This window comes from Euprymna scolopes, chromosome 36 (assembly GCF_053919585.1).
Source record: "Euprymna scolopes isolate OS-2025 chromosome 36, ASM5391958v1, whole genome shotgun sequence".
In the NCBI taxonomy this organism is placed as follows: domain Eukaryota; kingdom Metazoa; phylum Mollusca; class Cephalopoda; order Sepiida; family Sepiolidae; genus Euprymna; species Euprymna scolopes.
This window is the reverse complement of record NC_136517.1, coordinates 47081327-47100771: the sequence shown is the minus strand read 5'-3', so window position 1 is coordinate 47100771 and position 19445 is coordinate 47081327. Positions and strand designations below refer to the sequence as shown.

The 19445-nt window shown below is 30.4% G+C and overlaps 1 protein-coding gene across 3 annotated transcripts in view; it reads left to right on the top strand.

Moving 5' to 3' along the window:
- Positions 1-904: 904 nt before the first annotated feature.
- The window catches only part of LOC145260449 (sodium channel protein para-like), a 645789-nt gene continuing 627248 nt past the window's right edge, over positions 905-19445 (top strand). For 2 of the 3 annotated variants that reach the window (XM_080118504.1, XM_080118501.1), the window contains exon 1: positions 905-1910. The gene's annotated coding sequence lies outside the window, so the exon portion shown is untranslated. The remainder of the gene's footprint in view (positions 1911-19445) is intronic. The other variant, XM_080118503.1, reaches the window with a different exon arrangement.

The following is a 19445-nucleotide window of genomic DNA, read 5'->3' as shown; positions in this document are numbered from 1 at the left end:
TAAAAGACGTACAAGATCTCACATACGTACATGGCCGTTCATTTATGTATTTATAAAGACATACCTACGCGTACATTTCATGAATACACATATATGTATATAAAATTTAGGTATAAAAAATATATTTTTACCTAAAGAAAAAGTGAAATATTTTAGCGGTAGTGATGATAGTATTAATGCATTTTAAGTGATAATAATCAAAGGTTTAGAAACACTGAGCATATATTAAGTGTGTCTGTCTCGTCCTGTCAATTAATATATAGATATATAGATGATATAGATAGAAATGATATAGATATATAGATGATATAGATAGACTGATAAGTAAAAAATGAAGTTTTAGTATTCGGAATTAAGGAGAGACGACTCCGACAGCAGCCACGGTGGCAACAAGCACGTTTCTACTTGGACGAAATTAAAGTCAACACATGCAAGAATCAAGAAAACGAAAAACAAATAAATTACAAAATTTTAAAACATATATATATATACATGACATATACGTATATATAAATATAAAAAGGCACGCGCTGTAATTCTAGGAATCTGAGCATTTGGCTATTATAGAAATTGAATAATTTTTTTTTTCGAAAAATCAAAACCGAAAAACAAAATCTGAATTACGGGGAGAAAAACGCAACACCTTTACAATCTCAGGGGTTTGATTGTTAAAGGTAGCAAGTAAATGTCTGATTGGCGTGCAATGGGTGCCTTGAAATGGCAAGACGCATGAAATAATCATATCAATGATAATAATAATAATTATAATAATAATAATACCAAAACCATAAATACACAGAAGTAGTAGGTGTTTGGTACTTATTGATTAATAAAGGACCAGCAACAATAATAATAATAATAATAAAAAACTGAATCTACCTAAATATTAGTTAAATTGGTTGGGTTTTTTTAAAAAAGAACAAAACAAAATAAGTTAATTTTGTTTTGCTATTTAAAGTATTTACATACAAAAATAGTCTATCTAATTGAAATATATACAAAAATAAGACAAATACTACTACTACTACTACTACTACACAGAAGAAGTAAAAACATTTTATAAATTAATATATATTTATTTACAATTTGATTATTGATACGTGGTATATATTTCTACCTTAACCTAAGGCAAATTATTTCTCAGTAATTTCGGGACTCCAACGTTACAAATTCGATTGACTTGTCAAACTAAGACTATACCAGTCAATGAATCCGTTTGCCTATTTGAATATAGGATATACATCCGGATGAATTAAATAATTAAAGTATTTTCAAATTAGGTGACAAGTTTATATTTTAAACAAAAGAAAACAAAAATCAAAACAGTTCAAAATAGCTTGGGAATTCGTGAAGCTCTGGACATTTTGATACTAAATGTTTTAGAAAAAAAATAACGGAACAAAAATAATTATTTGCAGAAAAGAAAATTGATTTAGACATTTACGACAGTTAAAACTTTTGAAAAAAAAATTAATTAAAAAGTAGGACAAAAAAAACCTACAGGAATATAAATTTACAGTCGAAAATTTTAGAAGAAACCGAACATTTACATACGAAACAGAAAAAAAAAACTATCGATTAAATATTCTTATTAAAACAAATACAGAATTTTTTTATTTATTTCTTTTCAACAATAAACTGTGTCATTTTTGCGTTTAAATTGGACCAGTAAGTGAAAAGAAAGCCTAAAACTAGACATTAAATAAAACAGAGCTCTCCGACTCCCTGAGAACAGATATAAAAAAAAACAAAAAACTTATCCAATATGGCCGTTGTATTAACGCGGCCTTTGACTAGCAACAAGTATTTATAGGAGCGTGGATAGAAGCACATCGATCTCTACGATACAAAAAAGACCAACCAAAACCACATACATTACAGCATATAATTTACATTGGATATGCTAGAAGGTAAGTAAAATGCACCTACATATATATATATATATATATATATATATATATATATATATATATATATATATATATATATATATATATAATATTTAAACGTAAAATTCATTACAAATGGTTTCTAGGTTTCTATTTGTATTTAGATGGATTAAACAGTGGAGATGACTGGTTGCTATCAGCGATAATGCATAGATTTTCATTTAAAAAAAAAAGATAGAGCGTCCAAGGCAGTTGATAATGCATACATAAGTATTTCACTTCCCTTACTTCGTAATGGCTAAGAAGTCCGACCGTTAGAAGAAAACACCCGGCTTTCGATCTCAGCTTGAAGTATATGTTTTTGTCAAGAACCCCGGGGTGATTACAAAACTATCGTTATGCAATTTTCAGACAATTTTAAAACAGAAAAAATTGAAAATTGTGTAAAACTTGAAATCTACGTAACAAAATTGTGACAACTTAATTATTTAATATGTGTGTGTGCATGTGTGTGTGTGTGTGTGTGTGTGTGTGTGTGTGTGTGTGTGTGTGTACATATATATACGTATAAAGTATCCCTTAACTGTTTCAAAATCAAGATTTTACCGTTGTGTCAAACATTGGATTTTAAATGTTTATTTTTTGTTACATTTGAAATTAAAAAAAAAAAATGAAAATGCTCAGGTATTTTTATAACTAAAATATTGTAAACAGTCGAATGATTTGAGAAATGATTCTTCCAATAGCATAGATTTATACGCATATAAATAGATGCATATATTTATATACATGCATATATTTATATGTGATTTTAAACAGATTGGCACATTGCCCGACGTGCTTGATTATATGTTTTATGACTCTAATTTTTATCTTGGATTATTGGATAAATGTGATTACTTTTTTAATATTACAACTTGCGATGTTTGTGTTTTTTTTTTTTAATTTTACTATGTAAATTAAAAGTATAAAATTTTACAAGTATCTAACCGATGACATTGCTTTTTTTATCTTGATAGAATCGGCACCGTTTAAACACACACACACACACACACACACATATATATGCATATGTATGTATATATATGTATATTTATGTAGATGTATATGTATTTATATATATATATGTAGATATATATACGTATATGTATGTGTAAATAAATATATGTATATTATACATATATATATATGTAGATATATATTTGTAGATATATATATGTATAAGTATATATATATATATATATATATATATATATATATATGGGTATATATGTGTATATATATGTATATGTGTTTATACATGTGTGTGTATCTATATGTGTATACATGTGTGTATATATATATGTATAGATGTGTGCATATATATATATATATATGTATTATATGTGTGTATATACATGTGCCTCTCTATATATGTATATATGTGTGTATATACATGTGTCTATATGTATACATATATGTGTATGTATAAATGTATATATGTGTTTATATTCCATGCCGAAAAATATTCAAAAGATTAGCATCATTGAATTCCAACAAGGGTCGTTGATAGTGCTCAATCAAAGAGGGAAAATTATACTTTTTATTTTCTTTATGTAAAAATAGTCATGTCTTGCTACGATGTGCAGACCGTTTCGATCATTATTGAAAAAACTAAAAATCAGGAAGGTTTAAGAGCATTTTTAATTTTAGAAAATAAAAAATGTGTATATGCCATGTCTGACCCGATGTATGGTTTCTCAGGTCAAACATGGCATATATATATATATATATATATATATATATATATATATATATATATATATAAAGAAAATAGAATATATATATATATATAAAGAAAATAGAATATATATATATATATATATATATATAAAGAAAATAGAATATATATATATAAAGAAAATAGAATATATATATATATAAAGAAAATAGAATATATATATATATATAAAGAAAATAGAATATATATATATATAAAGAAAATAGAATATATATATATATATATATATATAAAGAAAATAGAATATATATATATATACATATATTTATATAAAGAAAATAGAATATATATATATATATATTTATATAAAGAAAATAGAATATATATATATTTATATAAAGAAAATAGAATATATATATATATTTATATAAAGAAAATAGAATATATATATATATATTTATATAAAGAAAATAGAATATATATATATATATATATTTATATAAAGAAAATAGAATATATATATATATATATATTTATATAAAGAAAATAGAATATATATATATATATTTATATAAAGAAAATAGAATATATATATATATTTATATAAAGAAAATAGAATATATATATTTATATAAAGAAAATAGAATATATATATATATATTTATATAAAGAAAATAGAATATATATATATATAAAGAAAATAGAATATATATATATATAAAGAAAATAGAATATATATATATATATTATATAAAGAAAATAGAATATATATATATTCATATAAAGAAAATAGAATATATATATATATATATATATAAAGAAAATAGAATATATATATATATATTTATATAAAGGAAATAAAAAAAAATATATTTATATAAAGAAAATAATATATATATATATATATATATATATATATATATATATATATATATATATATATAGATGAAGCGTTAGATCGTGAAACCTTTTTGCATTTGCGGAAGCCAGTTAAAATTGTGTGTGTGTCTGTTTTTTTGTTTTTTTGTACTATTGTTAGCGCAAGTAATATTATTAAACAATCGATTACTTAGTCAATAATGAGACTCGTGCAGTATTTCTTTTTTTCTTTTTTACTTTGTAGTAATCCTTTTTTAATAACTAAAAAGCAGATTCATACGTAACATATTGCATGCTGTCGGAAATGTTTATTCTTACTACATAAAAAATTAGGAGGTCCGAACGTTGATGTACGTTGTTTTTGTACCTATATTTCTTTACAGACTAAAGGAATTCTTATTTTAAAATGACCGTTTGTTGGCGGAATGAATTATTTCTGCTTACCGCTCAAAACAAGATGGACGCGCGGACATTGACTATCAAGACGTCGAATATTCTCAAACTTTTACATCATTCAATTTTTATGAAAAATTATATTTTTGATAAAGGACGAACGACTGTTCGAAATAGTAAACCTCATATTAACACCTATAATCTAACCGCCTTTATTTTTCCCGTCGTCAATTTTGAAAAGTAATTATCATTTTTGACCCAGAAACACAAACACATATATACACACATATACTTATTAACTTTGACATTGTTATTTTAAATTTTACTTATCCCCCATTCTTTGGTGAGCGTTCGTTTTCTGATTTTCATTTCTTCTATATGATTTTCTCTGGTATTATAATTGCCTCTTTTTAAAACACACCTTTTATGGGGCTTCACCGTGAACAAAGTTAAAGTGCAAAGAATGAGTAAAAAACAAAGAAACTGATCTTTCGCTATATGAAAGCGATTTTAATTAGCAGAAATCTAGTTATGACTCTACGTTAATTCCACGTGTATAAATGTATGGATACGTACACGCACACACATGTGTATAGTTTTCATTCACACTTACAAGTTTTATTCTTTATTTTATTTTATTTATATGCGTTTGATTGCATAGTAAAAAAACACTAACCAACTCCTCAGAGATAAATATATATTCATCAAAAAGTGTTGGAAAGTTTTTTTATATATGATTCGAAGATGAAAAATGAAAAGGAAATTGAGATATGTAAATGTTGAATAAATATAATATATATATATATATATATATATATATATATATATATGACCTGGTAGTTCAATATATTACATATAAATTTAAATGTGTGATGATGTAAACCTGTACTTGAGATTGTGCTATTCGAACTCAAAAGGTATGTTTCAAATAAAAATATGATTTACGGAAATATGTCTTTACTTTCTTTAAAAAAAAAGGATATATAACACAATGCCTGAATATCATGCGTGTATGTATTAACTTATATATATGTGCGCGTTAATATATATATATATATATATATATATATATATATATATATATATATGTGTGTGTGTGTGTGTGTGTGTGTGTGTGTATGCATACACATGTACATGTTCATTTCATTGGAGGATTGAAAAAGGGAAAGGTTTCTGAAAATTACGTATAGAATACTTTTAGAAAAATAAAGATGGAAATAGAAATTGCTGTTTATTTTGCGTCTCAAATAATCCAAAACATTCAGTGCGAAATCGTAAGTTACACATTCATTGATTTATTCAATGTTTTAACTCACTTGCGTGCGTATGACTTTAGATAGACTAATATAATATATGTGAATGTATCTGTATAGTTTAACATTTGTAAATCGAACATACGAATCTGTTTTAGAAACATGCTTAATATCAGTTTATAAGTAACCATATGTTTTAAACACATATGAAACCAATGCTTTAAAATTATTTTTAATGGTTTTAAATTTGTTTCCTATTTGATGGGGCTGATTAATTCTTATCTTTCTTTTGTTTACACTCCTATTTACTTTTTATACGGTCATCCGTATATAAATATATTATCTATACAAACATTCTGGTTACATATATGCGATTTTTTTCGGCTAATATATATTTTCAATGCAGGACAAACTGATATTGGTGAGGGCAAGGAAACAAAACCTACAAATAAATTCTATTAGCAGAAATATATGTAGCCAAAATAGTTCAATATATTAACATAAAGCTCTAACTTGCTACTGAGTATCATTGTAAAATTATAGATTTACAGGATTACCTCCTATGAACAAAACAACAGCGCCTGGTTGCTGACAATTAATAACCTCCTAGTCAATGAGAAACTATTAGTCACAATGTGCCATTGACCACATAAACTAATGATGGGACGATTCTAATATTTTTACCGATTCCAATATAATTACCTATTCTCGGCTAAATTCTCGATTCCGATACAGTTACCGATTCTGATTCTTTATAAATCTCTAAATATTTAACTATAAAGCTGTTATGTTCCCCCCCCCCTGATTACCGTAAAAACACATGTTAAATGTACACATATTTTCTCAAACGTAAGTATACGCTTGTGGAGGATGATCTATAGATTTTACTTTTACAGATACTTTGAAATCAAACATTTATAATTATATCATTATAACCAGCTGTGGAAAATTATGTCTTAAACAAAATAATATGTAAAAATATAATTAAAAGAATGGTTTTTGGCATCGGAAAATGACACGAATTTTTCCGATTCCGATTCCAATACCCCCAAAAGTTCCGATTTTTCCGCTCCCCGATCCCGATTCTTATTAATCGTCCTAAAACTACTATAAAGCTACATAAACTCTATTACTGATATTGAGCACTCTCCTCATTGTCGCATTGTTTGCTGACTATTTCAGATTGCATATATTTTCTGTTTTGTTGATTATAAATGTGCTTGCTGTATGTAATTCAATATTTTTTATGCATACTATGGTAGCTTACGAGATCGGCTATGTCAAGTTAAAAATCAATTGCATCTAGTGTGTCTGGTCACTAAAAGATCAAAGTGTAGTATCTGTTCCGGCAGATGCTGCACTTAAGATAATTTGTACCGGTCAATGGAGGGGAAACCCTCTATACTGGGACAATTATTATTTTTGGTAACCAGAGTGACCCCTTTTAGGGGAGCTGGTTTTTACCTCACATTAAAAACGGCCTTGTGCCTAATTTGCTCAGTGGGGGAGCAAATAAATACCATCTACTGCTAGGAAAAACTACGAATTATTAATGTTCTCTAACTATGGGTAAAATAGCAACTGAAGATTAATTAATCGTATGCAATAAATTGGATTGGGATTCAAAAAGAAATCGTTGATATGCTGTTAAACATGCAAGTAATACCAAATAGATCTTATATGCCTTTGAATTTTTTTCTCAGGCTTTGGTAAATTCGAATATTTAGTGAAGGTTTTTAAACAACATTTTGATCTCTCGTCTCCTTTTGTAGCACTTGTTGGTTGATTGAAAATAAAATGATCTCCATATGACCTTATAGTTACGACATTGGAAGTGAATATGAACGTACGTGCGCTTGTCAGTGAAAAAAGGTGTGGCAGTCGATATAAAAATATAGACATGAGTATCTTTACTGAAAACATTACGAACGTGAAAGTGAAAGTTAGAATTAAATCAGAAAGTGAAAGTACAATTTTTTTAATGGAAAATAGTACTACTTCTTATGTTGCTGGTCTTTTATTTCATTGTCTTAATCATTTTTCTTCGTATTTTTTCTTGTTCACTAGAGTGTTTTTTTACACGCTATCATTGCCGATGATGTATGACTGGGTAACAAAAACAAACAAGTGGTGCTCTCTACAGTTTAAGTGACAACAGCTCTCCATAGATTTCCAATACTTTTTTCTGTTAACTCTTGCAAATCCCGTTGGCAAAAAACCTCCATGTAGTTCCCCTATTAGTACTTTTTCTAGTTTTCCAGTGGGGGTGCTCTTCCATTCCTAGTCATTATTATTATTATTATTATTATTATTATTATTATTATTATTATTATTATTATTCAAAGATTGCTCTTTGAGAATAATTTGTGGTGATCTCGGGAGTCTAAGTGACAACAAGTCTTCTCAAATTTCCAGTACCCTCTACCTCTTTAGATAAGCTTTGTGCAAAAAAAAATTGTGCTATCACAACAGCCGTTTACCATTGATTGCTCGTTGGCGGCGACCATTGGTCTTCATTGGATGGCAATAAGCCCACCACCCCCACCAAAGTACCAGTCCTCTTTGCACTCTACCAGCAAAGGTCTGGTTAGTGATTTCTCTCCTCGGTGTTTCCTTTTATTTGATAGGGTGCCAGTTTATGGTGACACACAAAAAAGGGGGCGGTATCTGACAGTTATACCGTGGATTCCATGTGATGTTTCTTTAACGTTTACATCTGTAGCCGTTTCTGTATGCACAATTTTTGTGTGTAGTTGGTATGTGTTAGTCTCTACATTCAAGAGGTTTCCTTAATATTTCTGCAGTTTTCATTACTGTCATCCGTTGTATCTTTCGGCCATCCCTCTGATTCCAATCTCTTCCATTCTTTTTTCAAAGTTTTTTCGGTATCGTTCTTAGCGCTCCTTTTATTATTATTATTATTATTATTATTATTATTATTATTATTATTATTATTATTATTATTATTATTATTATTTTATTTATTTATTTGTGTGCTTATTTTGATTTGTAAAAAAATTATAGATATATACTATATTTTATCACTTTTGATTGCATGTGAAAAGAGTTATTTCCCCCTACTTTTGGGTTGGTTGACATATCTCTCCGCCAGGTGGTTGATCTGGCTGTGAGTCTCACGCTTATATTAGAAATAGAATTTTCATTGCTAAGCGCACTAATTAAGTAGGCGCGTTTTATTTTTTCCATCGTCTAGACATTTCTGCAAGAGACTCTGTCTGTCTGTTAGATTTTCAGTGATGTTTAAACTTGAAAGCGTTCATTCTTCTTCTTCTTCTTCTTCTTCTTATTATTATTATTATTATTATTATTATCCTTCTTTTTTATTTTTATCATTGTTAGCAATGTCTATTTTCATTATTTAATCATTATCTATTATTATATTTTATATTTTACTATTTTATTTTCAGTTTTTAAGCTTGAAATCTTTTATCATTTTTTCTTATTATTTATTATTGTTATCTGTTTTTATTTTCTTTATTTAATTATTTAATAATAATAATAATAATAATAATAATAATAATAATAATAATAATAATAATAATATTAATGTTTATTTATTTATTTCTATATTATTTATTAATATAAATTTATTAATATGCACAGATATGTATACTCTTTCGATGGAACTATTTAACCATGTTACTATTATGTATTATAAATATTAGCTAAAACTAATCACCAATTCTCAAGGTAGAAAAACACTCGAGGATAATTGTTAATCAGATGGATAGATTATCACTTGAATGATGCTGAATAATATGCTGACTTAAAGCATCAGTTCATCATATAAACAGCAGTTCCTCCCTTTGTCATTGCTTATGAAATGTGAAAACTAAAGGAAAAATATTGAAGGGGCACGAGAGTTACAATTCTGCCTCAAGAAAAGGGCAAGGTACAATTTTACACTATACATAGTTAAATAGGTCAATACTATGCGTCTCCTCGCTCCCCCCTCTCTCTCTCTCTCTCTCTCTCTCTCTCTATATATATATATATATATATATATATATATATATATATATATATATATATATATATATACTAGCAAAAGTACCCGTCGTTGACTTGGTTCAAAAACAGCCTACAGAAAACGGACTCTGATCTATGAAAGTATGATAGGTTATGAAAAGGAAGGGTTGTAAAGAGATAGCTTCGAATTTTAGGGTATCAAAACCAAAGCAAAATATGATGAAAGTAAAAAATAAAATAGATAAACCCCATAATTCATTATGCCATACCTGTTCACACTGAAACACTTATCACAATATTCTGTGGATCTATATTAAAAAACCTTGTTAAACTTTGTGATATATTTTCATTCTATGGAGGTCAGGCGCGAACGAACACCCAATAATTTTATTATATCATATTTCTTCAAACTGAAACATAATTATTAAAATATACTTATGCAGATAGATATGAAAAGCCTTTATTAAAGGTTGTGCCTATTTCCATTCTATGGAGGTCAGGCGCGAACGCAGACCACACAATTTTATTATAACAACCCTATTTAAGTTAAAACATACTTATCAAAGTATTATTATGTACATCTATATAAAAAAAAAAACTTGAAAACATTTTTTTTCTTTAATTTCTAAATTTTTTATTTTCATACTTTGTGGACCAGGCGCGTACGAAGACCCCACAATTTGAATGAATCATCATTATGCCAGATCAAACATACCCATTCCTGTGTCTTGATACATCTTCTATCATTATATGTGATCAGTTCTCTATAATAGTCAACCATATAGGAGCCTATTCGTGACCAGACATAAACACAGACGTTCAGCTTTATATATATATATATATATATATATATATTCCTCTCTCTTTCTCTCTCAATCTCTGTTTTCCTTAATCTCTCTGCTGTTTTCTCTCTAATGTTCGTTCTCTATCTATAGATAACTACTCTTTCTCTCCATCTCTGTCTGTTTGTCTGTCTGTCTGTCTGTCTATCTCTCTCTCTCTCTGTCTCTCTCTCTCTCTCTCTCTCTATATATATATATATATATATATATATATATATATATATAATTTTCAGACTGTGAGTAATTATGTGGTTATTTTCGCAGTCAAACAACGCCGGAGCTCACACAAGGAATGAAAGCCAACAAAACAGATGTCCAAGACTCGAGTCTCGGCTTAATTAGGGTTCATCAGTTGAACACATCCGAACTCAGTATTCGAAATCCGAATTAGTTGGTTTGTTGACTTTCATTGCTCGTGTGAGATGCGACGTTGTTTGACTCTGGAAATAATTGTTTGTGTGTGTGTGTGTGTGTGTGTGTGTGTGTGTGTGTGTGTGTGTGTGTGTGTGTGTGTGTCCATTCTTCCTCTATGTCTCCTCGTCTCTCTTTCCTTTGCAAAGGTTATTAAAAGAAGTGGAAAGCATTCGCCGTCCTATGAACGATCGCCGATTTGAGTCTTTCACTGAAGTTGGAAAAGCCGGTCAAAATTTAAAGCCAAACGATTGGTACATTGATCAGGTTGCAAGCCCTTGTAACAATGCTATGGACAACAATGGTCTTTAGTTTCAAGGATATTTGTCCCTTTTTTTAATACATTCTTGTATAATGAATCATTATATGGCATAATAACGTTGGCACATAAATTCCCGTTAGACCACGGAAGTGAAGCAACATTAAGCCTAGTCAGTACTAAAATGGGTGACAATTTGGGCATTCCAGGCTGTATGTGCTCTCCTCTTATCTTAGCATTGTTTCCAGTTGTCTATCATTTCTCCTTGCTACTAGACTCAAGCAGTGCCGATTCAGGAGAGATGTGTATGTAGATTGCGCACCACTTGCTTCACACGTACTCGTGCAGCTATCCTTACAGGGAGTATCCATTGTCTCTGGAGACTAAACAGAGGTACTGAATAAATAATCATTTGAATAGGGTATCATGAAGTCTTAAGGGTGGATAACTGCTGCGACATTTGGGGTGGGGAGTGCCACTCAGAGCACTATTACTTGCCTTGGCAGAATTTAGAATCGACTTCGCAATGTAGTGGGAAGAGATACACCTTCTCTACAGTTCCTTACTCTACAGAAAAGACGTTGCTAGTCTCTCCTTATTCTATCATTATGTCCACAGAGAGCGCTCGACCGAGTTTCAATCTCTTTCCTTCTTGTAAGACATTCACAGCAAGAACTCGTATTACTACTCAAATTGAAAAGAAATTTCCACCTATGGAACACATCACCACCTAACCGCTTCCTTACAAACTACAGTATGAAACTCTTCTCCTATCACAACTGAAAACAACTTCCCTTTCTTCCTCCTTGTGTCAAGGATCAGGCGAAATTTTCATGAATATAGAACTTTCCATTTGTGGAACACATTACTATAAGGATGATTCCCTGCACACTGCAACAATGTGAACAAATTCTTATCATAAACTTTACCCATAACTAATCAACTTTTGTTCGTTCCGTCGATCAATTTCAATCTTCTCATATCATTAGCCCGATGATCCCTATATAGCTTTAAACCTTATGTCGGGTGGCTTTTGTCCTTATTAACTGTCTTTTATTTACGATGTTAGTCCCATGTTAATCAGAGGCTAAAAATATATATGCGAGATATTTATCTCTCTTAGAGACTTCTTTACTCTTTGGCCTTCTAGCTGTTCAAATAATGCAGTTCACCTTCTTATCCCCGGTCATTAATAGAGAAATCGTTATAGACTGAGGCAATCAATATTTTTGTCCCAATCGATAGTGACACTTTTTTTCGGAGGTAGATTTTCCCCGCATTACAAACCGATCCGGTGTCTAACTTGACTTTTGTTAGAAGGTAGGTAAAGGAGGCAGGGGGGGGGGCTCCTTTTAAGAATTAAAAACGGCCACGACCCGAACTATTAAAAAGGAAACAGTGCTGTGTCGAAAATTTTGTGAATGTGGGGCTTACACAATTAAGTCATAGGATTAGAAAGGGTTTTAGTTATGTCTAGTTAATCCTCTTTAATCCTCTTAAAATGATAAAAATGGGCTTAACTGATGGGAATCTACTTAACCTTGTGTAATGTGACTTAGATATAAATATTATTACAATCAGAAATGCAATTGTCTTAAGTGGGGGTCATGAGAATCCGGGTACTTACACGCACACACACAAACAAACACACACACGCACACATATGTATATATGTACATATATGTATATATATATATGTATGTATATATGTGTATATATGTATATATGTATGTTTATATATATATGTATACATATATATGTATACATATATGTATATATGTATACATATATGTATATATGTATATATATGTATATATGTATATGTTTATATATATATGTATATATGTATATATATATGTATGTATATGTATATATATGTGTATATATATATATATATACTAGCGTCCAAAACTAAGGGACAAAATGTTAAAACCTAATATTTGTTAGAAATAACGACTGTGAAAAGTTGAAATTTGGATAACTGGTAGTCGTTATCATCTATAATAACATACTAAAATTTGAATCATTTGCAAAAGATAGAAAAAGAATTATAACAATTATTTATTTATTTTCAAAATAGGAACGTCCAAAAGTAAGGGACAAAATTTAGAAAAATAATGTAAACTGTAAACAGCCAAAAAACAATAAAAATACATGTACAATCAATGCTCTCAATGACAGCTGCATATTCAACTACAAGAACGAATCAGTTCTTGACAATCCTCGATGCTAATTTTAGACCATTCTTCTTGAAGCTTCACCCGCAAATCCTCCGTGTTAGTAGCATTTCTTTGCATAACTTTCACTCCTAAGATCTTCCAAAGATTTTCTATTGGATTTAAGTCAGGACTTTGCGGTGGCCAATCCATAATTACGAAATCTTGCTCGCTAAAGTAACTCATTACCACCATTGGGCTTGTGACGTGAGGCATTATCTTGCATAAAGGCAGCCTTATCGAAACCTGAATTCTGTAATGTATTAATATTAGGTTTTCCAATTTTGTCCCTTAATTTTGGACGCTACTGTATATATATATATATATATACACATATATATATATATATATATATATATATATATATATATATATATATATATATATATATAATTATCCACTGAAACGTGTTTCGTCGTCTACGACTCATCTAGATTCAGCTACTCTAATGAATGAGTCATAGACGACGAAACACGTATCAGTGGATAATTAGATTTTAAATAATTCATACGCCGCTCTCCAGTTGGGGGTACTGAATTCGTCAAAGGGAAAATTACACCCAACTCGCATTTAGGTAAAAATGCACTTTCGTAGAAATAATTGAATTCATTCAAAAAGTATCGCAAACAAAAACAAATAACATCTCTCCATCTCTCTCTCTCTCTCTCTCTCTCTCTATATATATATATATATATATATATATATATATATATATATATATATATATATAATGAAAAGTATGGAAATAACATTTCAACCTGATGGAAAATGAAAACGAAAACCTTATATTATTTATATATTCAGCAACGTCCTGTCTATATTTAAAGACTTTCTCAGGAAACTTAGTTTGAAGAAATGAAATTGTTAGAGGAGTTTGGTAGAAACCGTTCCGTGCACAGACACACACAGACAAGATTACATTTTATATATAATGCATAGTTCAGTTTTATATGAGAAATAACAAGAATGCTCAACTACTTGTGCAAATGTATATCTTTTAAATGCCAATCGTGTACAAGGATGGAATTTAATTCTCTTCCACTGCAAGAACTGTGACATGAAGATCGGAAAGTGAGGTTGAGAGGTTAGCATCCCAGAGGAGGGGCATTCTGACCTGCCAAAAAATGCCTGAGCAGTCCCGTCGGCATTCCTTGGTGAGGGCGCCTCAATCGATTAGCAATAAACTAACCCTTTCTCAAAGAGAAAAGGAAACGCCTGGGAGGGTGGACGTCATAGAACTGCACAGAACATTTACACCCACCGCAAAATCAACAGGGACCGGATCATTGTCAGGAATGGTCTAATCTCTGCTGATTTTGGGGGCCATGATAGAAATCAAGGGTGAAAAAAGATTGACACTATTTCAAACTGACAGAATTAAGTGCGTGTAAATTCAAGCGTCTAATAATGATTTAAGGACTCGTTGCAGCTAAAGACGTTGAAATTGGATGTAGAGTTCTGAATACATTGCAAAATGAGCCAAAACTTACTCTCCAATAAATATCGGAAGACTGTCAGAGATTCGTAAGCTTACGCCAAGATTCGGAAAACATGAAGGAAGCTTGGATAGTGTACAGAAAAAAAGGGGACAACACATACAAAAGGGAAAAACAATCGATTTCTTCCTTTAAATAAAACCAATAAAAAAAAGATAAAAGAAGAAGCAAGACAATTTGCTCTCTGGCCAATATTCCGATTGCATTCACTATTTTGGTATAAGGATTGCCATTACAGGAATAAGAAATGCCGAACTTGTTGTCGGATATTGGATGTCATACAGTTTAGCAATAACATCAATATTTTCGTAAGAAATGCAAAATTGCGCGAACATGACGAGTTAAACATTAGAAAAAAAAAACGTGCAAGTACAAATTGTAAATCTAATATATAAGGAGCAGTTGTTTGTGTGTATATGTGTGAGTTTGTATGTCCAGCTGAAAGTAAAAAATACAAATTAAACACCCACAAAGTTCTTCTAGTTAACATACATAGTCATAAAGTAATTGACATCGATCGATAGTTATGATAAGACCGGCATTAGTAGTTTGATCGATATGACGAAAATGACACAAAAGGAAATGCTAGTATAGTTTGTTATTACGCTATCTAGCTAGCTAGATAGATAGATATACGTGAATACGCTCTAAAGATAGATGTTTAAATCTATAGAAGACCGTGGTAAGATATTCTTGATCGAATTTAACCTGGAGTATTAATACCTTAAATTTAAAAATGTTTTTATTGAGCGTGAAGGGGGGGGTAAACAGGACAAGATATCGTAAAGGTGTCTTGTTTTTTATTTTTCAGTTATTTACGATGTAAAGTGAGGGTGAATGACTTACAGTACTATTAATATTCTCAATGCATTAAAAAACGAGAGGGGAATGGGCTAGGCGCATGTGAAAGAGGGGTGGGAGAGAGAGAGAGGGGGGAAAACGTGGATAAGGGGGGAGAGAAAGATAGAAAGATTATGAGAAGTAAAGCGATAGAAGGTTTTATGTGAATATGTTACGAATATTTTTCAACCTCTTCTATTTTGTTTTTTTAATGGCCCCGAATAACACCAGGTAACGCTGCTAGCATTAAGAATATAAATTACGGTCGAATTGTGTGTCAGACTCGACAATCATAAATTTACACATTGGAAGTAAAGCCGTGACATCTAACCTCGCGAAGATCTAATAAAATAGCCAGCTCCATGAAGCGGGGGAACAAAATTAAATTTGAGCAAGAACTTACAAAAAAAAAAGTTACCTCTCAAGGATGTACCATGAAATTATCAAAAACATCAAATTTATTCGACACAAACTGTGTGGAGAAATTTTAGTTATAAAATATGCTTATTAATTCGTTTTACCAAAAACTGGAAAAGCTTACCATCGAGGCAAAAAAAAAATCATTTAAAAGAAAATTTTCCAGGAGTTGTTTTCTTTTTTTTATGGAAATTTCCAGACAATGCATGAAGCCAATTGCTGTAAGGATATAATAATATAAAAATACTAGGTCAAGGTATAACGATAAGTCTTAGATTGATAGATCCTAAGCCAGAAAACGGCAATTCTTCCCCTCTGTCAGAAACCTCGCTCATGGAAAGTGAGGAGTAATGGACAAAATAGGAGAACCGTGAATTACAAAGTTGCCCATAGTAAACCTAAGGTTTCTACTTGGGATCCTTGGCAAGTTCAATAAGATGACGGTTAAACTTGAGTGAAGAGTGGACATCCAACCAGTTTTTTTAAGAAAGCAAAATAAACGCACACTTCGTCTCTTTACTATAAATAAATTAAGAGCTTGACAGACTTGAAAAAACTAGATATAATATAAGAAGCATGTCAGAGTTCGCGCCTCACCGAAGAGTTGCATAAGCTTCTTTTTTTTTTTTTTTTTACTTTTCCCCTTTGAAGAAGAGATACTACTCTCGAAAATTAGTGACAACAACATCTAGCATCTTGTACGACACATTATGCTAGAAAGTAGACGTAAAATAATTGAAAACTATTGAAAATTTCTCCTAATATTGTCATTATTCTTCTATATACTAACTCGTGTCGACGGTGTTTCCCACGAACCGCATTGGTATAGCCTTCAAACACAACTCCTTAGATATAATATATTACGTATTAATTTCCAGTATTTACTTCAGAATGTTCAATACCTGGGTAGAGCTAGGTAGTCAGTTGTTATAATATATTTATGGCAATTAGGCTACATAGAGGCTTCTGCATCTCATATATGTAGAGAATTGTATTTTCAGAACTCATCATCCTATATATATATATATATATATATATATATATATATATATATGCTAAGTTACAGATATTTTTAAATACATACGTTATCCATGGATAAGTACTTCTTTGCTAGCTAACAATCATCAGCATGGCTTGAATTTGGTAAGGATCGAACCCACGGCAATATTGGTTGAAACATGTACGGTTTTTTATGCAAGCGGGGTCATGTGAAAAATTGAATATAGTCAATAGGTTTCATTTACCGTTTATGCGCCAAAAGAGGGCAAAGGTAGTTCGTGCTTGCGCCGACTTCTAAACGAAGCTTACTGTTTTACTCAAAGAGTATCTCTATTATAAATCACGGAATAAATTTTTGTGAAACAAAGTGAAGGAATTTTTTTTTTATTATCAACTGTACATAATTGCCACATATCTTCATCTATCGATGAGCGAAGAATGTTCTAAGTTGTTCTATGTTAACACTCTTTGATTTCTGTGAAATATTTACGATAGATATTAGACACCAATTAATAACAATTTCCCAAAGTTCAATTTCTTCGGAATATATTTTTAAGTAGTTGTGAGCGTATAATATGGGCGCATCCTCTTTCTTAAAAATTCAAATATTTCAGATTCGCATTAAATTCGGTGCATGGTAATTAGACACAAATTAAGCAAGATTATCGGAATTTCTATTTACTTTTTTAAGATCACTTAAATTTTAGACTTTTTTTCTTGAATCCAAAGTGTGCAATTGATTTCGATCTACATTGAAATCAAATATCTTTATTTCAATCCTCCTGAGACAAAATAAAATGGCGCAACACTGTTCTGTTCCAGGATTTTATATTACCCGTTCTGGGACGGGTGTTCCTCTAGTTAACATACATAGTCACTAGCTGTATATATCCGGCGTTGGCCGGTCGAAACATATGGCAGGCGAGGGGGTATTAGACACATACTTTTTTAAGATACAGCGAATATCTCAACTTGTTACGGTCCTGGATATGACCTTAAACTATATCCAGTGGTGAGGTCCAGCTTGCAGGCTTTGGGGAGTGTGGAGCCACCCTTTAATTGCCATTGCTTCCAGGTTCACTCTGACCCGGAGTGGTAGTACCTGTTAGGGTCCCAACTATGGGTTGAATAGAAACTGACTTGAAAACAACAAATATATTCTATTAAAATTTTTTTCTTCAAACTCTTTAGATTCGGCATTAAATAACCCGAAAAGGATTGATATGCCATAAAACAAACAATCAATCAACCATCAACTTGTTACGAAAAGTGACCACATGTCGAATTTAGCGAAGTATAAAACCCATCTTGGTCTATGAAAATAGAACGCGACGTAACAGTCATAACTTAAAGAGGAAATAGCTCTCATAGCTTAAATAAACAAGCTTACTTCCGGTTTTAAACGCAAATGTTTTCAGCTATTAATAATGGAAAATAAATTAAATGAAAATGAAATCAACTTTAAATAATATTTCTAAATAGAACAATTAAAACGATTTAACTCAAATAAACAATCAATAACATCGAGCTAATTATTAAAATAGATTTTCTTCAATGTAATATGCAAACGAGGTTACTCATTGAATGTAGATTTCTTTGGAATATATGGGTACCTAAATCCGTTTTCAGCATGAAAATTAATTTGTGAAACTGTGCATCTTCTGTACATATTAATTAAATTGTGAACAAACGGACAGACATGGATACGACTTTATTATAATCGATAACGTAACTGACATCGATCTATAGTTATAATGAGACCGGGATTGGTAGTTTGATCAATCTGACGAAAATGACACGGAAGGAAATGCTGGCACAGTTTATTATATAGAGATAGATGT